This window comes from Lycium barbarum, chromosome 1 (assembly GCF_019175385.1).
Source record: "Lycium barbarum isolate Lr01 chromosome 1, ASM1917538v2, whole genome shotgun sequence".
In the NCBI taxonomy this organism is placed as follows: domain Eukaryota; kingdom Viridiplantae; phylum Streptophyta; class Magnoliopsida; order Solanales; family Solanaceae; genus Lycium; species Lycium barbarum.
In genome coordinates, this window is record NC_083337.1 from 135,248,724 (window position 1) to 135,271,644 (window position 22,921).

Sequence of the window (22,921 nt, forward strand, 5' to 3'; positions counted from 1 at the left end):
TGCCCAAAACATATACACAAAATAATATAACAAAATAGCACCTCCGGAATAATGGAGTGCTCCTGTGAGTCTGCTGATCAACACCTATGAATATGAGTCGCCTCCCTGTCTACCTGTGGGCATGAACACAACGTCCAAAAAGAAAGGGTGTCAGTACGAGTATTGTACTGAGTATGCAAGACATGAATAACGCTAACATAACAGGAAATCATAAGACATGAGATGAAGATATAAACTGCTTGACCTTTAAGAGTAAACACGTGTTACACATCATACATATATAAACATATCACATGTACCATCGTCATTAACCCGCGTTCGGGTAACCATCATATGCCTCCCACTAGTGGTGTCATGTCCGGCCCTCTAGGCACGATGTAATTATAAGCAGCCCGCATTAGCGGTGACATGTCCGGCCATCTAGGCACGGTGTAATCGTAAGCAGCCCGGCTTTGCGGTGACATGTCCGGCCATCTAGGTACGGTGGAATCGTATCATCACATACATCTCATAGGCTTATCATACCCTTACCATAAACTTATCATCATCATACATTCGTCATGAAACATACATTAGAACTCAGAGATAATCTATAACTATATCGGGGTGACGTAAGGTCGGGAACCCCCGATTCCATTATGGAGTGATCATGATCGTCATACCTCACCTTGAAAGAACTAGCATCATAAGGTGGGTCTAGCAATAATGAATAACATCAAGGAGTCGTAGAAGGATCATTAACTTCGTAAAATGTCACATCTTATTCATAGGCTTTAGAATCTCTAGACTTAGGCTCGTCATTATCATTATCGTATTCATAACATATCTCTTATTCTTTTACGTTATAAGAAGCTCTATATAACGTTGACTCATATTTTTCCAGAGTGTAAGAATGTCATGAAAAGATAAAGAGAGTCATGTCATAGGAATCATGCCTTAGAAGAGAAGGGACTAGTCTTACATACCTTTTCGTTTAGCTACTCTATCACTTGAACGTTCCCCTCCAATTCACGTTTCTACCTTCAAGAAAGTTCGTACTAATATTAGCTAATCGGTAACATAAGCATGCTTGAACTAAAGCTAGAGAAAATTAGGTAGCATTTCCTTTGTTTATGAAACTTTCTCCGTATCATATATCAACTCCCAAACGTCAATAATAATATTCATCATATCATAAGCAACAATCTTCATTCACCCTACCTTATTCAAGTCTCCCAATTCCATTTCAAATCACCCATAACCATGGTCGTAATGTGACATTACATTCATCATTATATAATGTTTCTCCCATGTTCTTAATATCATTTATAGCATAATTATAATCACAACATATCAAGAATCATGATTCATATTAAGCTACTACTCAACAATGTCATTATTCTTATATTTATAACCCATTTTCTATTTCCTTCCGTAATCCAAGTCTTTCAACCTCTCAATACTTTAAATAACATGGATGGATCATAAAACTTAACTTTGATAGTGTGGGAATGAGCTTTGGGTGGAAACACTTCACTTGAGCAAAACCCTAGTTCTACTTCTAAAGAGATTTCTTGTCTTGGATGAACCCTAGTGAGTTTCTTGCACTTGATTGCCTCGGTTTGATGAAGTTGATCCTTAGTTTCTCTTGGATTCTTGTAGGAGAAGTGTGGAGAGGGCTCTAGAGAGTTCTTGAGAGAAGGGGAGAGAAAATAAAATGAAAATAAATGAACTTGGGTCCCTTATATCAACTTAAGATCTGTCCCGACACAATTATACGGACACACATACGGTCCGTATAATTTATATGGGTCGTATGTATGACCGTATATTTGTTCCAGTGAAGGCTCCAGTTCTGGGCAGTTTATACAGTCTAATATACGGACCGTATCAAAGATACGGTCCGTATAAAGGACCGTACAATGCTCAGTTCTTCGAAACTTGCCCTCGTCAACTCGTTTGATCTCCAATCAACCTAAGAGGCATTATAACTCTTCTCTAAGACATCATTAAGCCATCATTACTTTGGTACCTTGTAAATCCTTTCCGATACACAACGTATACCTCGCCTTTCGTCTATTCACTGCACAACGACATGGAATTTTCCGAGGTGTAACATAAGCTAAGGCACTCCCATCTCATCCCTTGTAACTTATCCCTTACTTTTTTTCTCAAGAACAATAGATTCGGGCACATCAATTATTCTCGTGAACATATTTACCTTGGTTGATTTCTTATTTTTTATGCTTGGTTCTTTTAATCATAGACCGTCTTGTCTTCAAAACCTTGAAATACAATTCACCGGAAAGCAGGATGGGTGTGGGGTTTTCTTTTGGCTGGTATGGTTTTTTAGCTTGGTTGGTCTAGTGTAGCGTGTGGTGTTTTGTAGAAAACCAAAAAAGTGAAGAACTCAATTGAGGCCAATGGGATCTGAACCCTCGCCCATCACGGGAGCATAACCTTAAGTGGATTCCTCTTTGCCACAGAGCCAACTAATTGTTTTAGTGGGGGTTCCGCAATAGAATATTTATCACTTCAAACGACTTTTCTATAAAATATAGATGCACTAGAACTAGTGTTACAGCCGCTTAAAACCTCACTATTTGTTTTATACATAGATGGTAAGATCTTTACAAAGTCGAGCATTAGATGGTAAGATATTGGAATCAAGTGGATATGTGAACACTGGAGCCCGTTTGGATTGGCTTACAGCTTAAAGCTGTTTGCAGCTTATAAGCTGAAAAAAATAAGTTGGGGTAGTCCAACTTATTTTTTTTGGTTTATAAGTTGTTTTCAGCTTATAAGCTGCTTTAGATAAACTAAGTCAAATGAGTCCAATTATTTTTTTGAGCTTATTTTAAGCATAAAATGACTTTAAGCTGGCCAGCCAAACACTCAAAAAAGCTGAAAACAGCTTATAAGCTAACTTATAAGCCAATCCAAACGGGCTCCTGGTCTTGCTCTTGCCTATGTCCAAGGCCCAACTATCCCTACATTGTAGGGGCCCTACATACAGAAACCTTGTGTATTAAATTGTTCATTTGTTTGGGTATTCTTTCGGGGTGGTCTTTAAATTTTGCCCCTCATATTTGAAATCTTTAAGTTTTGCCTTACGTTAAATCCCATGGGTTTCAGGTTCGAACCCCCACACAGTCAAAATTTTAAAAAAAAATCGCAAGGCAAAGTTTAAATTTCGCTATACTCCCATCGGCATACACTTGTGAAGGAATTAGCAAAGTTATGCCGGACCCGGCATACTTATGCCTTATGGGCAGACTTGGCATAAGTATGCCGGTTCCGGCATAACTTTAATAATTCCTTCACAAGTTTATGCCGGATCCGGCATAAAAGTTTGCCCATTAAAAGTATGCCCCCATCGGCATAAACTTGTTCAGGAATTACCAAACTTATGCCGATGGGGGCATACTTATGCCTTATGGGCAAACTTTACCTTGAAGCATATATATGTATTTTTTTTTTAACTTTTCAAGGTAAACCTTTAGTAATGCCTTAATTAAAAGTGTGCCCATAAAACATAACTAAAAGTATGCCCCATAAGGCGTAAGTTTTCCTTAAGGCATAACTAAAAGTTTCCCTTATAAGGCAAAGTTTAAATTTTGTATGCCTCCTCCGGCAGACTTTTAGTTATGTTTAACTAAAAGTCTGCTGGAGGGGGCAGACTTTGGCTTGAGGGGCAGACTTTTAGTTATGCCGGATCCGGCATAACTTTAACTTTTTCTTAAAGATTGTATGCTGGATCCGGCATACACTCCCCCAGTCCTGCCTTGCGAAATTATTTTTTTATTTTATGCCTGAGCGGGGGTTCGAACCCAGAACTTCATGTATTCGCTCATCTTTCCAAGCAAAGGGCAAAATTTAAAGACCACAAATATGAAGGGCAAATATAAATACCACAAATTTGAAGGGCAAAATTTAAAGACCACCCCAAACGAAGGGCAATCCGTGCAAAAAAATGTATTCTTTCCGCCCATTGTACTCATTAGGTAGGACTCACCCATTTCATATTCCTTTTAAATAGTTCCAATTGTTATAAAAAAATTAAATAGTTTTACCTAGTACTTTAAATCGTCTCACATAAAGTGACATGAAGCACCTAGGAACATTTAGGAAAGTTCACCAGTGACTAATGCTTTCTTAGAACTAAAATCTACGTTCCATAATGCTTTTTATATTGGCATAATATGGGAGTTTTTCCCCATTGATAGTTGTTAATAAGAAGATAATTACCATGAGCTTCCGTCTTAATGGAAGAAAAGTGAATGTGTTTGCGCTTTACGCGGTTATAAGATATACCTAGATCAAATAAATAATTCTTTTATGAAGATAAAATTGATTAAGAATTCATATATATTCAGATAAAATTTATATTTTATTATATTGATGAAATCACAAAATATAATTCTATATTGTTTAGAATTAGAGTTTCAATGATCTGCATTTTCATCATAAGATTTTCCTTAAAAAATTTCTTGTATGAACTTGTATGTGGGGTTCCAAGAATAAATCTATTACAGGCATGTATGTAGGTATTTGATTCTTCTTGTCTGATGGTAAAACTTTTTATTTTATAAATTTTCCTTATTATAAAAAAGAAACATGAAAGAAACTACTGAAAGAAAACAAAACAACTAATGTATTATTGGTAACATTCACTTACAACCCAGTCAGGTAGATCTTACTTCAAGAACCAAAAAAAAAAAAAAAAAAACAGATTGAAGACAAAATGTTGCAAATCATGATGTACACATATATAGAATCATGAACAGCAAAAATGAAGATGCTTAGAATCAAGAACGACAAAAATTGAAAATACTCAAATATCTGAGGTCTAAGTTCTTAATAAGAATATTGGAATCTCTGAATGCGCTTACCAATCTTTATGCTTGGCGTTTACTAAGAAGTTGGTCACTTCTGCCTCCGTCTTTTATACCCCCAATGCCACCGCATCATCTCCATATTTTGTTGTTGCTTCCACACTCATTGAGGTTGCAAGTAAAACTAAGAGTTAAATATTGTTTCCAAAATATTGTTACAAGTAAAACTGAGGGTTAATATTGTTTTTTGCTCCAACCAAATCATACCTTTTCCTTTAACTTGATAGTGTAAAAATGTGAGATTTAGACCTTGAGTATGCTCTTCATGTATTGACTTGTTATTTTACATTGCATACCGTTCATTTTTCAGTTAGAATTGATACATTATTTTGTTTGTCAAACATTTGAATTACAAAATGTGCGTTCTTAATTTTTATAATTAATGAGTATAAATTAAGATATTATTAATTTAAAATATGGATATCAATTACTTTTACAATATTAGTTACAAATATATGATAGTAATAGATTTTCAAGAATCAATATGTATCTTAAAAATACTAAATATCATATATATACAATCACGTGGCGCTCTAAAAAATCAGGACTTGCATTTATCTTTTTCCACAATTTTTGGCAACTTTCCCTAATTTCCAGCCTAATTTTTTTTTTTTTAAAAAAAAAAAACAAAACAAAGCGTCTCTACAGAGAAGAGCCCAATAGTCACTTCTTAAATCCCCAAATTCCCTTGATTTGGTTCGATCGTCGCTTCCAATTCCTTTTCTCCCCGGTTGCCGCTTCATCCTCTTAATTTAGGATTTAGGCCTTCCTCTCTTACCCATTTTTCTTTCCACGTCAATTTGGGATTTAGGATTAAATCCTCCAATTATTCTTCAATGCTTTTCGTTTCCCGACCATGGCCATCGTTTTTACCGTTTTGTACTATACCACTGTGGCATACTATTATTCATTCAAAAAGTATGGTGTTGTTCCTGATTAAGGTTAATGGAAGTTGAATACTACCCACCCAAGGAAAATGCGATTCTCCAGAATGAGGCTCCAACAGATTTGTATGTCATGGTCTCAGGAACATTGGTAAGTTAAAATATTGGGGACAATTACTTGAAACCTTAGATTTGCTGTTCATGTTATTAATCAGTTATGTGTTATTACAGGGTCTGCTAGCAGATATCCTTGGACATGATCAAGTGAGTACAACACTCAACAATCCTTTTATCCATTTCAAATATAGAGTTCATATACATTAACCTTACTTTTTTTTTGTGAAACCTGTCCACAAACAGATCCCCGGTGAAAGCTACTTGCGAAGGGCTTTTTCAGATTTGTTTGGTTAGTATTTCCTGTTTCTATGTATCCATTGTTCTCAAATTCTGCCAGGAATTTAGATTCGTTGCAGCACTTATAAATTGTAATAGTTTGGCCCGTCGTTTCTCTTTAAACTGTAGTAGTTTCTGAAGGAAAAATTAGTTAAGGAAATCTAATGCTCTAAACTTACACTCTGTGCTCTCATTTTTAGTCCAGTGTCTATCATACATATCCTACTATAACCCCGGCTTCTTACTCAACACATACCTTCTTATTGATCTATATTTGTCTTTTCCCCCTGATTTTTTGTGGATTAGACTTTTTTCTCCTAATATTTACGTTTAAACTTATTTTTTAAAATCTAAAAAATGGTTAAATGCGTTACTTAATTGAACGAAGAAGATTCCTAGGAACATGAAATATGAAAAGGCTTTAGTGCTCTCCAGCCTATTCCTTAGAATTGTAACGGTCGAAAGTTTTTTTTTTTTGGTTGAACAGACATTTCTTTAATTATTAGTCATGTCATTGGATTTAATTGAATCAAAGGAGCAGAAGAAAGCCATGAGGGGAGGAGACTTCTTCTAGGTTTCTAAATACCAGGCATAAGAAGGTCTCTTCATTTTCTTTTTCCTTTCATCAGCTTTCCTCCATTTTGAGTTGTAGTTTAGTTCTTGAACTTTGGGAAGAGAGAAAATACAGAAGGAACATAAAAATAGGATCTTTAGGTGGTGAATTCTCAACACAGAATAAGAAGGTAGTGTTATCCAAGAATGATGGGTTTTCATATTTCATCCTTCTGAGAGATGGGGTCATTCTTCTACTTACTCTAATGGCTTTGTGTATGTTTTCAGGGTAAGTTTGAGAACATTCTTTCATGAATTTTTTAAAATAATTTTTCAGCTCATTTATAAGTCTTTTTGGTTTCTATATTTGCTTGTTGAAAAATATTGCTTGAAACTATTTCTCATTTTTCACGTTTTTTTGGTACTTTCCTATTGCAGAACTGAATTTCGTGGATTGAAAAAATCTGAAACTTAATTCTTTCAATTTACTATATCGTTATTTTTGGTTATTAGCAACTATTCTTTCTAAAGTTAATGAAAGCTAACAAATGCCCAAAAAGAGTAAAAACCGCATGAGAAGCTGTTGAAATTTGCAGGCTTTTGGGGTTAAGTTAAGCAAGAGAGATAAATTAAGAGAAAGATAAAAAATTTAAGGGGTTGGCTCGGCATGAGCTCTGAGTTCCTCAACCTTTTAGTTGTGTGACTGAAGCTGTCTTTTTGTTATTATGTCGTAAACTAACATGGCTCCCACTCTGTAGTATGCAATTGTCAGTGGTAGATACATTTTTGTAATTTTTTTAGCTATGTCAGTAACCATATATTCTTTTATGAAATATACGAGCATGCTGGACATAATTGTGTGATAGAGAGATTGCAGGGTAGGGGGGCAAAAGTGAGAGGGAGCAAGGAGGAAAGTGGCAAGTGGGAGAGGTCGACAATATTAAAGGGGTCCGGGGGGGGGGGGGATGAGGGGGCTGGGGTTTAAGAGTAATATGGGTCAGATGTTGACATATCTGGAAGTTGAAGACAACTTTTCCTTTTTTGTCCATACAATTGTTTTTTGTAAATTACATTGTTTACCCCGAATTTCGGTAACAATTGAATTTGTAAGTGAGGTATAGGATATGTGGATGAATTTTATTCTATTTTTGGTTGATACGAAATATATACGGATTTGTTTGCTATAATATGTATAGATATATGTGCTAATGCCTTGAATAAGTTTATTGATATTGGTGATTAAGCTATATATGTGTGTGTGTGTGGCAATATATATATATATATATATATATATATATATATATATATATATATATATATATATATATATATAGTGCTGAATGGATGAACAAATCCAAAGAATACTACAGATCCGGACTAAAATCAGAGAAAGAGAGAGAGAGAGATTTAATATATTTTTCTATTACAATGTTCTAGATCTGAAAAAGCCAACCCCTAAAAGTAGGAAAATGTCCTCTATTTATAGGTTTGCCTTATGGGCCTTGAATACCATACAAAGCCTTTTAGAATAAAGAAACCCTAAAAAGATAAGATAGGACCGTATGGTCTGACACCCGTACGGTCATCAGTACAAAATGATAGAACGGTCTTGACTTGTGGCAGCACCACAACTGGTTAACCGAACAAACAGCCATGTTCAGCTCGGACATGGAGTAACAGAACTAACGACCACGTGAGTTTGACTTGGAGAAACCGGACTAACGGCCACGTTGAGTTTGGTTCGGAGACACCGGATCAACGAATACACTTCTCTTATCTCGGGTCAGCTGCATTCGGTGCAATCCCCGGTCTGAAGAAAAGACCGAACATACTCGTGGTCATTTGGACCTACCCTCAACCCCCGGTCTTACATTGACCCTGTTTTCGCCGTATACAGATAGTCCCCACACTTTTCGGACCGTAGTTTTACCGGAGTAACGGGAAGTGGATAAGTCACAAAATCGGTGTTCCATTAGCTCGTTCTTATCTTGCAATTTGGCGGGAACAGTTATGTCACGTCCTTTTGACATCGGCCACGTGTCTCGTCCCGAATGGCCGATCTCGGGAACCGCCGTAACGCACGTCACTTCATATCACGTCTCATTAATTGTGGGACACGTGTTGCCGCCTGATTGGTTGCTTTCTGTAACCGCTACAGGTCCACGCCTATATAAGGCCCTGAGCCATTTCACTTTTCCATTTTCACTTCTTCATTCCTTGCTCATTTAATCGTTTCACTTCTTCATTTCTTGCTCATTTGATCGTAAGAAGCCAACTTGCCAATTTCTCCATTTGCTATTTTGATTGAAAGTGCACCTTTGCTACCTCTTTCATTTGTCACTTTGCATCCTTCAACTGCTTCTTCCATCCTTCTTACGTTTTCCTCTATTGTTTCGTTTTCTGAATTTTACCTCTCCCATTTCAAATTCTTGAATCTTCTCTTTCACACCTTCCAAATGTTTGCCAACAGTGAAACTACTTCCTAGGACGTTCCCTCGGTTTCTTTTCAGGGAGCCAAGCCAGCCTCAAAACCCAAGGGAAAAACATTTGTTGAACCGATTGCTTTGGACATAGTGCCGTCCAGACCCAACTACAGCTACGAATTTGACGTCGAGAAGCCTTCTCCGATCGCGGATAGGGGTTTCGTCGTAAGGCGATACCCTTCGTCTATTACGGAGGATCTCCTTCCCCAGGTTCGTGCCGACTGCGAATGCGATAATCGTCCGGTGCAAGTGTTTGCCCCCGGGCCCGACGACTCTATTATCGATCATAGAGAAGGTTTCCTATACGTTTACACCTACACATTTACGCTCACACTCAACTCTCCAATTGACCTGGTTATTTTGGAGATGTGCTGGACGTACAACGTGACCTTGGCCCAAATTGGTCCGATTATCTGGAGGACCGTGGCCTGCCTCCGGTTATTGGCCAATAACGTCAACAGGGAATTCACAATGGCGCACTTCATTCGGTTGTATTCCCCGAGACTCTTCCGAGGGGGCGTGGTAAAGCTCGCCAAGCGAGGTCAGAACCCGATCTTTTCCAAACTTGACGAGGATAGAGATCTAGGGTGGTTGAAACGTTATGTCCGGGTAAGGACCGTGGACATTATTCTGGCTGAGTACTTGCCCTTTCCGGAGAGGTGGAACGATAGGCGTAAGTTGCTCAGTTCTCCCTTCTGTAATTATTCTTCCTCCATACTTTGTCAACACTTGCTCCCTTGCATATATGTGATTCTCCCCACCCCCCTTCTTTTTTTTTACCAGCCGAGGCATGGATACCTCCGGCCATCCGGAACCTTACCGAATGGGTTGGAGCAATCATCAGTCAACACACTTATGAACAACGGACATGGGGGGACCTGTCGCGTGGCCGATAGGTTGCCTAAAATCACGGTAATCTTCTCCTTGATTTGGTATATATTGCATCCTCTCCCTTTTCCTTTTCTTCCTATAACCCCTTCGGTATTCAGTTTTACCCAATGGCTCGGTGGACCGAAGATCGAAACCAATAGCCAAGCCTGTTGCACCGGTTTTTGAATTTGATACGCCAGGGGCATCTCGGCTCATTGCTGCTGCCTGTAAGAAACGGAGAAAGCCCTCGGACAAAGGACAGAAACTAAAGAAAAGGGCAAGAAGCGTTGTTCGGACTCTGAGGGATGAATCAGAGTTCGACTTTCTTATTCGAAGGGTTGGTGAGGGCCCCTCCATCGCCTCTGTTTCGGAGAAGGAAGCTGCCACTCCGTCCTTTCCTACAACTGAGGAAGGACCTTCCATTCCGACTCCGCACACAGGTGGGGAAGAAGTTCTTTTTCCAACTCCTCTAAGGTCAATTGAATTCATTGACATTTCAGGTGACGCTTCACCCGAAGAGATTCCGCTGCAAAGGCCTAGAAGATTCGGGCCATCTTCGAATATTGAGGCCGAACAAAGAGCAGAGTCGGCCCCCAATACCGAGGCTCCAATGGATACCAGCCCACTGCCCGGTGCTGACCAAGCTGCAACATCCGAGGCACCTGTTTCTCCCGAGGCTACTGGGGCTGTTCCAGCTTCTCTTACTCCTACGCCAAGGCGCGATAATCTGGACGACATATTCTTGGATATCCCACCTGCAACCGGGGAAGCTTCTGGTTTCGGACATCTCCCTATCCCTCGGGCCACGAGGGCAGCTAGCCGGGCCACCGAAACGGGTGTAAGGGATAGTCTAGTAGGTATTTTTTCAGCCCTTAGCGTGGAACCGAGAAGGACAAGGTCGGCCGTGATCACCGTCCCCGAGGATTGCAGCTTTTTGTCCTGTCTTGTGGGAGTAGCAAGCTATCTGAGACCTCTCATTTCGGACTCGGATAAGAGAAAGATAGCCGGAGTCCCCTGGCAGTGCCTCATTAATGAGGGCATGCACGTAGGCAACCGGGTAAGCTTATCATCTAATCTTTCCATAATTCAATGTGATCCTTAGCTCTAGATTTATCCAAATTAACTTTGTTTGTTTCTTCTGTAGTGTTGTGCTCGTCAATGAGGGCTTTATCCGTGCTCAACACGAGGTTGACGACTTAAAGGGCCAGTGGATGCCTAGGGTCGTGAAACGGAGAAGTTCCAGCACCTTCTGCGAGAAAAAGAAGATCAATTGAGCCGGACCACTGCCCTTTCCAACCTTCAACCCGAGCTCGAAGCGGCGAAGGCCGAAAATCTTCGTTTGAAGGCCGAGTTAGTCGGAATGGTTGAAAAGAACCGGCTCCTGGAAACGGATAAGGCCGGCCTTAGCTAAGACAACAACCGTTTTACTTCGAGGCTCGGGGAACTCGAGGCCACTATCTCCCAACTTTGAAGTGAACTTGATTCGGTTAAGGTCGATGTCGTGAAGATGGCAGAGAGGCATCGGCTGCTTGAATCCGAAAATGCTAAAGACAAGGAGAAGTTGAGGGTGGTCGAACAGAAGGCCAAGGCTCGAGCCCGGATTAGTGACGAGCTCAAGAGCAAGTTTGAAGAGGCAGCCGAGGCCAATGACGTGCTTCAGGCCGAGCTTGAGTCGGCTCACCAAATTCAAAGAACTCTTCTCGAAGAGAGATTCGAACTACCAGCTAAATTGGCAAAAACTGAGGCCGACTTAGAAGAGTCTCTTAAGGATGTGGAGGCTGCCGAGACTCGTACTACGATTGTGGTCGAGTATGAGCGGTGGAAATCCCGGAGGGTTACCCTTGAACAGGCTCAACAAGGATTGGGGGACCTCCAGGCTCAGATACTCGAGGCCAAAGCAATCGAGGAGGAGGCTAAGAAAGCCCTTGATGCTGAGTCTGAGGATTCTGAGCAAACAGTTTCTGAGGACTCCGGCTTCAGTCGCACCGAGTAGATCAGGGCCTGCACTAGCCTTTATTTTGTTTTTGCTTTTTAACTTGTGAAAAGTTCAAATGTAAAAACCCTTCGTATATGAAATGAGCATTTCCCTTTTGATTGCCTCTTCATTATTTTATCCGAATGCTTGTTATGATATTTTCCTTAATCACTTATCCCGTTAGGAACCGTCAAAGGTTCCGAATGTGCCTAAGTGTTGGCTTTTTTTTTCGTTCGGTACATTTTTGTTCGAGGATTTGATCGAGTGATTTGCCCGCGGGACTTATTTATGCTTTGTGAATTCAGACGTCTCCGAATCACGTTAGGCATTTTAGGGCCGAGGTTTTCCGATCGCTTGGTTCGGACACCTGAATCCTTTATCATAGATTAGGTTCGGACACCTGGATCCCTGCCTTGTCAAATTTTGATACGGCAGTCCCCATTCGAGGGTGTTAAAAGATTTTGGCTTGGTTCAACGCGACCTTGTTGCCCTTGTCGAATTTAGACGGTAATTCCCGGTATGGGGTTTTTAATAAGAAGACATATCCGAGATGGATTTTTCATAATTTTCTTTATATTGCAAGTTGCCGAGATGAGAATGTTGAGATGGATGTGTGGGCACACTAGGAGCGATAGGATTAGAAATGAGGCTATTCGGGATAAGGTGGGAGTGGCCTCGGTGGAAGACAAGATGCGGAAATGCGACTGAGATGGTTTGGGCATGTGAAGAGGAGAGACATAGATGCCCCAGTGCGGAGGTGTGAGAGGTTAGCCATGGATGGTTTCAGAAGAGGTAGGGGTAGGCCAAAGAAATATTGGGGAGAGGTGATTAGACAGGACATGACGCAGTTACAGCTTACCGAGGACATGACCTTAGATAGGAAGGTGTGGAGGACCCACATTAGGGTAGAAGGCTAGTATATAAGTCTCGTTGTCTTTCCTTATTAGTAGGCGCATTAGCGCATTATAATTTCTTGTGCTTTGATTTATGTTATTATTTGCTACTTTCTGTACTTTGATTACTCTATTTTATCTGTGCCGCTTTCGTGATTTGCATTTCCATATCGCTTTGAATTCCTTGATTATCCTGTTTTACTGTGTCGCTTGCATTATTTCATTGCAATATCGTTTTAAATCTTTTAACCTTATCTGACCCCCTTTTTATGCTTCTATTGAGCCGAGGGTCTCTCGGAAACAGCCATCCTACCTTGGTAGGAGTAAGGTCTGCGTACATTATACCCTCCCCAGACCCCAAGATGTGGGATTTCACTGGGCTGTTGTTGTTGTTCTTTATATTGCAAGTATTTGCACGTACATAGTATGAAGACTTCATCCGTTTCCTTTTGTTTTTGTCGTAGCAAATACTAAGTGGACATGATTCGTTTTTGATCGTTTGGTCCTTACATCGAAACCTAACACAGAAGGTCCGGGATTAAACAAGGATAAGAAATATAAAATTTCGAGGACGTTTTCGGGGTAACACTTAACAGTGTTCCTTAGTCTGCCTTGTTGGGTTGAATTCACTTTAACTTACCGGGGTAGACCTTGATGTGGGTATGATAGTACCCTAGTGTTTATCCGAGCTACATGATCGGGTAAGCACTATCAAGTCCCCACTTGAGGGGTGGATCTTGAGTTTTCGGATACTTTGCCTCGTTTTCATAAAGTAACACGTTGTACTCGTTGCCTCATTAAAAACCTTGTCGGAAAACCCACTTCGGGACAAAATCGTACTAAGGAAACGAGTGCAGACCTAACTTCGTCCGGTACTCCACTTTCCGCAAAAATAAAATAAAATAGAGGTTAACAATGAAAAATGATCACAAGGGTTGGTATCCATACCTTAGCAGTAGTATCTCTTCAAATGGGCCACATTCCAATTATTGCGCAATCGTTATCCGTCCATGGATTCCAGCTGGTACGACCCTTTGCCCATTATTCCTGTTATCTTGTACGACCCTTCCCAGTTCGGACCCAACTTCCTGTCATTGGGATTCTTGGTGTTCAGAGTAACGTTCCGAAGCACCAAGTCCCTAACTTGGAAATGCCGAAAATTGGCCCTCTGGTTGTAGTACCTCTCCATTCTTTGTTTCTGAGCTGCTATACGGACCAACACATTTTCACGTAGTTCGTCCGCGAGGTCGAGTTTTATGGCCATGGCCTCCTCGTTTGACCCATCGGTGGCGTATTTGAATCGGAGGCTCGGTTCGCCAACTTCTATTGGGATCAGAGCTTCAGCCCCGTAAACCAACGAGAAAGGTGTTTCTTCCGTGCTTGATTTTGATGTAGTTCTGTAAGCCCATAATACCTCCGATAGCACCTCCCTCCATTGATGCTTTGATGTTTCAAGTCTTTTCCTTAGATTTTGAATTATAGTTTTGTTCGTGGATTCCGCCTGTCCGTTTGTACTCGGGTGATACGGAGTGGATACAATCTTCTTGATCTTCAACCCTTCGAGGAAATTATTGACCTTGCTGCCAACGAACTGAGGGCCGTTATCACAAGTTATTTTGGCCGGGATGTTGAAACGACATATAATATGGTCCCATATAAAGTCAATAGCCTCCTTTTCTCTAATCTTTTCGAAGGCCTGTGCTTCTACCCATTTTGAAAAATAGTCCGTCATAAATAAAATGAAACGAGCCTTACCTGGTGCCCATGGCAAAGGACCAACAATGTCCATTCCCTACTTCATGAAGGGCCAAGGTGATATTACCGGGTGTAACAACTCCCTGGGCTGATGGATCATCGGGGCATGCCTTTGACATCCATCGCATTTTCGGACAAAATTCTTTGCGTCATCCTCCATCCGGTTCCAGTAATAACCGGCTCTGATAATTTTTCGAACCAAGGTTTCTGCACCGGAGTGATTACCGTAGGTACCTCGTGGACTTCTCTCATCGCATAATCGTTTTCTCCGGGACCCAAACACTTGGCCAGGGGGCCGAAGAAGGACCGTCGATACAATTGACCGTCTATTAAGCAGAACCGTGCTGCTTTGGTCCTTAGTGACCGTGATTCTTTTGGGTCACTCGGGAGCCTTCCATCTTGCTAGTAGTCGATGTATTTGTTGCGCCAATCCCAAGTTAAACCCATCGTGTTTATCTCGTCATGCCCGTTTTCTACCGCCGAATTCATCAACTGCACTATGGTACCGGGGTTGATTTCCTCCCCTTCGACTGAAGAGCCCAAATTGGCCAATGCGTCGACTTCGTTATTCTGCTCCCTGTGTACGTGCTGCGTGGTCCACTCTTTAAACCGGTGCAGTATCACCTGAGTTTTCTCCAAATATGTTTGCATACGTTCATCTTTAACCTCGACCCCATCCACTTGGTTAACGATTAAGAGGGAGTCACATTTTGCTTCGATTACTTCGGCCCCCAGACTCAGAGCCAATTCCAAACCTGCAATCATAGCCTCATACTCGGCTTCATTGTTAGTCAATTTAATAGTTCTAACCGATTGCCTAATGACATCACCGGCGGGGGTTTTAAGAACGATGCCCAACCCGGAACCTTTTAGGTTCGAGGCCCTATCCGTGTATAGAGACCAGATACCCGAAGCCTTTCCCGAGGTTAGCAATAATTCCCTTTCGACCTCGGGAATTATGGCGGGGGTAAAATCTGCTACAAAATCGGCCAAGATTTGAGACTTAATGGCTGTCCTAGGCTTATATTCGATATCATACCCGCTAATCTCTATGGCCCATTTGGTCAGTCTACCCGATAATTCTGGTTTATGCATGACATTCTTTAGCGGGTAAGTAGTTACTACGCATATCGGATGACATTGAAAATAAGGTTTCAGCTTTCTCGAAGCACTTACCAATGCCTAAGCCAACTTTTCGAGGTGGGGATAATGAGTCTCCGCATCCCCTAAAGTCCTACTCACATAATATATTGGAAATTGCGTACCTGCTTCTTCTCGGACCAAAACATCACTTACCGCTACCTCGGATACGACAAGGTAGAGGAACAACTGCTCGCCCGCCTTCGGTGTATGCAGCAGAGGTGGACTGGACTAGTATCTTTTCAATTCCTGCAAGGATTTTTGGCATTCCGATGTCCAGGTGAAGTCATTCTTCTTCCTCAGTAATGAGAAGAAACGGTGACTTTTATCCAGAGACCTCGAAATGAAACGACTCAGTGCTGCTATCTTTCCGGTGAGCCTCTGCAATCCTTTGACGTTATTAATCACCTCTATATCCTCGATGACTTTGATCTTGTTCGGGTTAATTTCAATTCCCCGGTTCGACACCATGAAACCCAAAAATTTGCCAGATCGGACACCGAAGGCACATTTCTCCTGGTTGAGCTTCATGTTGTATTTGCGAAGTACATCAAAGGTTTCCTGCAAATGCTTTAAATGGTCCTCTATTTCCAGGGACTTGACTACCATGTCATCAATATAAACTTCCATTGTTTTCCCTATCTGTTCTTCGAACATTCCATTAACTAGGCGTTAGTAAGTTGCTCCGACATTTTTTAACCCGAAAGGCATGACATTGTAACCGTAAGTCCCGTATCGGGTAATAAAAGATGTTTTCTCTTGATCCTCCGGGTGCATCCGGATTTGGTTGTACCCGGAGTAAGCGTCGAGAAAACATAACATCTCATGCCCGGCCGTCGCATCGATCATTCGATCGATTTGAGGCATCGAAAATGAATCCTTCGCTCATGCTTTGTTCAAATCCTTATAGTCAACACACATTCTAAATTTATTACCTTTCTTCGGCACCACCACTACATTAGCTAGCCAGTCCGGGTATTTTTATCTCCCGGATAGAGCCTATTTTTAAAAGCTTTGTTACCTCATCTTTTACGAAGGCGTGTTTCGGCTCTGCCATGGGCCTCCTTTTCTGTTTCACCGGGGGAAATCTCCCATCAAGGCTGAGCTTATGAGTCGTCACTTCCGATGGCACACTTGTCATGCCTATATGGGACCACACAACAATCGGCATTAGCTTGAAGAAATTTAATTAACTTGTTCCTGAGCTCCGAGGTTAACCCCGTGCCCAGGTATACCTTTCCGTTCGGTAAATGTTCGAACAAGATGACTTGTTCCAGTTCCTCCACGGTAGATTTGGTTGCATCCGAATCATCTGGTAATACGAACGATCTGGGTACGCCGAAATCATCCTCTTCATCCACCGAGTCCAACCCCTTCTGCTCTGCTTTCGAACCCGTACCCTTTAGTTGCTATTGGCATCCTTGCCTCCAATCGATTCATCATCTCTTGGATTCGGCTTTTTTGGAAAAAGCGGCGCTTCCTCGACCGCGAATATCTCCCTTGCAGCGGGCTGTTCACCTCGGGTGGTTTTTATCCCCTTCGGGGTCGGGAACTTCAGCAACTGATGTAGTGTCGACGACATTGCTCTCATGCTATGAATCCACGGTTTACCGAGCAAAGCATTATACTTCATATCTCCCTCGATGACATAGAATACCGTCTGTTGTATGATGCCGTTAATGTTGACCGGTAGAGAAATTTCTTGCTTCGTGGTTTCACTTGCCATATTGAACCCACTGAGTACTCAGGCTACCGGCACAATCTGGTCGAGTAGCCTTAGTTGTTCAACCACTCTCCACCGGATGATGTTGGACGAGCTACCTGGGTCAATCAAAATATGTTTAACTTGTGATTTGAAAATGAGAATAGAAATTACCAATGCATCATTGTGCGGTTGGATAATGCCTTCTGCATCCTCATTGCTGAAGGAGATGGAACCCTCGGGTACGTAATCCCGGTTGCGCTTCCCATGCACAACGGAAACCTTTGTTCGTTTCATCACCGACCCTTGAGAAGCATATGTTCCCCCAATTATCATATTGATTACATGCTGAGGTTCCACCGGTTCGGCCCGTTTGTGTGATTCCCTTTTCTTATAGTGGCCTTTAGCTCGTTCACTCAGGAATTCTCGAAGTCGGCCATTCTTCAATAAGCGAGCCACCTCCTCCCTTAGTTGGCGACAATCCTCAGTTCGGGTTTCACGATATTTATACACCACACTCGGGTCCCGTTGACCGGGGTCTGACCTCAATAGCCTTGGCCATCTTGCTTCCGTGATACGGCCGATAGTCGAGACGAGATCTGAAGTATTGATGTTGAAGTTGTACTCCGATATTCTTGGCAGGTCTTTGTTGCTAGACGAACTCCCGGCATCGCTTCTAAATAATATACCTCGACTGTTTGACGAGCGCTCGACCCGTTTATCACCCTGACCAGAGAAGTGACTGGGGCCAACCCTTGATCTTTTCGATCTGAAGTTTGGTTTTTCTGAATGAGAGTATGGCCGGTATCTTTCCCTCGATGATCGCGTCTCCGGCTCGTAAACTTTCCTCGGCCTTTTAGAGCTTTTGCTCATATTTATGGGTCCCAGGGGAAGCTCGAGTTGGTTATCCTCTACCCGAATCTTTGATTCGTACCTGTTATGAACATCTGCCCAGGTTATAGCCTCATATTCCAACAAGTTTTCTTTCAGTTTGAATGAGGCCGTCGAGCTTTGAGGGTTAAGCCAAAAGCTTGTGCAGCCTATTCCTCCGGGACCGAAGGGAGCTCCGTCCGTTCCCTTTGGAAACGGTTCATAAATTCTCGTAACAACTCATCATCCCTTTGGGCTATGCGGAAGATGTCCGCCTTCCGTGCCTGCACCTTTTTAGCCCCGACATCGGCTTTTATGGACGCATCTGCGAGCATTACGAAGGAAGTGATTGAATGCTCAGGCAGATGGTCATACCTGGTCAGCGCCCCTTTCGATAGTGTTTCTCCAAGTTTTTTCAACAAAATGGACTCAATTTCATCCTCTTCGACATCATTGCCTTTTATGGCACAGGTGTACGAAGTCACGCGCTCCTGTGGGTCTGTTTGTACCGTCGTATTTCTGGATATCCGGCATCTTAAACCTTTTCGGGATCAGCTTCGGAGCCGCACTTGGTGGGAAAGGCCCTTGAATGTACCTCTTTGAATCCGACCCTTTTAGAATCAGCGGAGCCCCCGGGAGCTGATCCACCCGAGAGTCATATGTTTTCACCCTCTTCTCAGTTGAATCTACCCGCTTTGTCAAGGTTTCGAGCATCTTCAAAACTTCGGTGGATGAACCGGCTCCCGATCCATTACTCTCGACTATCCGTGTTTCATCCCTCCTCGGTTCGGTGACACCCTTCGACCTTTGCGGAGCTGCCTTATCATTTTTGCTTTGCAGCTGAGCTATTGCAATTCCCTGTTCGGCTATGGCGGTTCCCTGTTCCTGCAACATTTCAAAAATTATACATAAGTTAATCTCATTCGGAGTATCCGGTGCTTTCCGGCCTTGGGCCCGAGATAAAGTAATTCAGTTATGAGTATTCAAGGGATCAGTGGCCGGTAAGGCGGCATTCTTCTATTTCACGGTGTTCTGCCGGTTGAGGCCTTCCCTCGAATCAACAGAGTTTGGATTGATTGGATTTGCTGGTAGGTTTCGTAACCCACTGTTTTCATTTTCGGCCACAATCTCGCTGTTGTTGACATAACCAGACTGTCCGCTGCTTGCCATTTGGTCCGTTTTTTGTAGAAATTAGCAGAAGATTCCTTTATCAAACGGGTAGAAAGAGGTAGAGGCAAAGACTTAAAAACCACTATTATCCTAACCCCACGGTGGGCGCCAAACTGTTTACCCCAAATTTCGGTAACAATTGATTTTGTACGTGAGGTATAGGATATGTGGATGAATTTTAATCTATTTTTGGTTGATACGAAATATATACGGATTTGTTTGCTATAATATGTATAGATATATGTGCTAATGCCTTGAATAAGTTTATTGATATTGGTGATTAAGCTATATATATATATATCCGGACAAAGAATACATATATAGTGTTGAATGGATGAACAAAGACAAAGAATACTACAAATCCGGACTAAAATTAGAGAAAGGGAGAGAGAGCTTCAATTTATTTTTCTATTACAATGTTCTAGATCTGAAAAAGCCAACCCCTAAAAGTAGGAAAATGTCCTCTATTTATAGGTTTGCCTCATGGGCCTTGAATACCATACAAAGCTTTTTAGAATAAAGAAATCCTAAAAGGATAAGATAGGACCGTACGGTCTGATACCCGTACGGTCGTCAGTACAAAATGACAGAACGGTCTTGACGCGTAGCAGCACCGCAACTGGTTAACCGGACCAACGACCACGTTCAGCTCGGACATGGAGTAACCGAACTAACGGCCACGTGAGTTTGACTTGGAGAAACCGGACTAACGGCCACGTTGAGTTTGGTTCGGAGACACCGGATCAACGGATACACTTTTCTTATCTCGGGTCAGCCGCATTCGGTGCAATCCCCCCGGTCTGAAGAAAAGACCGAACATACTCGTGATCATTTGGATCTACCCTCGGCTCCCAGTCTCACCGGTCTTACATTGACCCGGTTTTCACCGTATACATACATGAGTCTAAGTTGAAAAAATAAACCGAGTTTCTACCAGCCATCACAGTAATGGAGGCAACTAGCAAGGAAAATCTTTGCAATGACATTGGACCAGAGAGGTAGTCTTTGGTATCACTTAGCTCTAACAGAGGAAGCTCATTTAGTTTTGTTAAGCTGAAGAGAGGTATCAATAAGTCCTCTTCTTCCTCATTTTAACAACTATCAAGATAGTAGTTAAAGTATGAAACTTGACCTTTTAATTCCACCCACATAAAGTAATTAAACCTTGGTGCATATTCACGATGATGGATGCGGGAGAAAATGAAAAAAGCATGTTTCTTATATCCATATTATGAAGGGCTTGAAGCTGATATAAGCATCAGACACGTAAGGAATATGATATCAGCTAGAAGTGTGAATGGACATTTAATGCTTGTTAAGGAATAGGATATCAGCTAGAAGTATGAATGGACAGTTAATGCTTGTAGGAAGACGCCCAGCTCACTCTAAGACTTCATCAATATTTAATGACTCGGGGAACAGCAGATACATCTAAACAGCGTTTTTTTTAATAGATAGTAATACCTACTGATAATGGATAGTAGTACGTACTGATAAGCTTTGTTTGCATATTCTTGTTAAATTGATGGAGGTAGAGGCCATTTGATTGTTTTAGTTCTGTGTGAATTAACAGATAGTATAAGGTATTTGGTATTAGTAGCTCAATGTGAGGATCAAAATATGTATTATTCATTCGAAGTGAAGAAATAGACAAGAGTTTGGATTTTGTTTAAAAGCTAACAACTTCACCAGAAACCACCAACCTTACATTAAGGTACTTGCTTTAATTTTCTTTTTTCCTTTTTCTTTATGGGCAGATGATTGGCCTTTGTGTGCTCTGTTTGATTCTTTAGCAGCGATGTAGTATCATTGTAGTAATTTCTATATTGCTTTCCCTTCCATTTTCAGATTTTGAGAATGGGGTGCAAGTTTGAAATTGTAATTAGATATGCTTCGATAAAATAGTGTCTTATATTGGTTTTACCATTCAAACAGTTGATTTTCCTTGTTCAATTTCAGATTCAATTTCAATAATCACGGGCAGAGTTATGCAGTAGTTTTCCACTTGGCACAGAGCCTACAGATGAACAATTGAATGAATTGTGGATTGCGACGGTTGGTGGCCCCACTAGGTTTGGCACAACTTATGGAATGACAAATATAACGTTTCGTAAATTTCCGTCGCCCTTGCAAGGCATAGGTTCTTCCAATGATGCCGGGTCGTCAGATAGAGCGAGTGTTATGGCAATGGAGCAGAAGATTGTTAAGCTATCTATCCAGTTACAGGCCTCGGAGGCTAGGGATAGGCGGAGGGACGAGCAGCTACAGGCTGCGGAGGGGAGGGAGAGACGGAGGGACGAGCAATTTGCGGGTATGAAAGCTCAATTAGACTTATTATTTTCTTCGAGGGGGATTCACCCTTGTCCGGATGACGCTCGTAGCTCCAAGCGTCGACCTCCCCATTCTCAATCTAGGTCACGACATCGAGAGGTTGGTCAAGAACACGCACTTGTAGATGAGCCAAGTAGTGGTGATGATGATGGGGAGCACATGTCAAACACAGAACGACATGGTTGAATTTTAAGTATCTTACTAACTTATGAATTTTTTGGTGGATTTGTAAACTAGTATAATGTTTTGTGGATGTTTGCAAAGGTTGAAGTAATTTAATGTTTTTTTGTAAATGTTGAATTACATTTTGATTCAACTTTGAAGTAGTTTCGAGTTGAATTTGATGTAGTGCGGGTTGTAGCATGTTATTATATGTGCTTGTTGGATTGTTAGCAGCTATTTGAGCTGGTTTTAGCTAAACATAGAACTGGTTTTCATTGCTGACAGGTGGGCAGCTGCAAAAGTAGTAGAATGATGCCAATTTTTCTGTAGAAAACTGACCTCATGAGGTTAGTTATTTTAATTTCATTTTCCAGATTTTAAAGAAACCGACCTTAGGTGGTCGGTTGTGTTCGTATCATATTCCACATTTTAAAGAAACCGACCACATGAGGTCGGTTATGTTCATATCAATATCCAGATTTTAAAAAACCCGACTACATGAGGTCGGTTCATGGTTGTCATTATTCATAAATTTATAGTTTCCGACCTCATGTGGTCGGTATATGGTATCACAAAAATAAATAAATAAAATTTTCAATATACCAAATACATGAGGTCGGTAACTTGAAAAAATAAACAAAAACTAATATAATTTACTGACCCATGAGGTCGTTAATGCTTTTAATGAAAAAAGTAATAATTTAATATATCGATCACATGAGGTCGGTATGTTAATTTTCCTTTTTTTTTTGGGACAAATCATCATGTACCGACCACGTGTGGTCGCTTTTTTCCGACCTCATGAGGTCACTAATTATTTGCGACCAGCCCATACCAGACCTACTTTTGAGGTCGGTTTTGAGGTCG

The 22,921-nt window shown here is 41.4% G+C and overlaps 1 long non-coding RNA gene across 1 annotated transcript; it reads left to right on the forward strand.

Moving 5' to 3' along the window:
• The first annotated feature begins 5,487 nt into the window (after window positions 1–5,487).
• On the forward strand, window positions 5,488–22,313 carry LOC132638777 (uncharacterized). Its single transcript, XR_009581884.1, has 4 exons — window positions 5,488–5,909; window positions 5,990–6,022; window positions 6,119–6,164; window positions 21,521–22,313. It is a non-coding gene; the product is annotated as an uncharacterized LOC132638777 (long non-coding RNA).
• The last annotated feature ends 608 nt before the right edge of the window (window positions 22,314–22,921 follow it).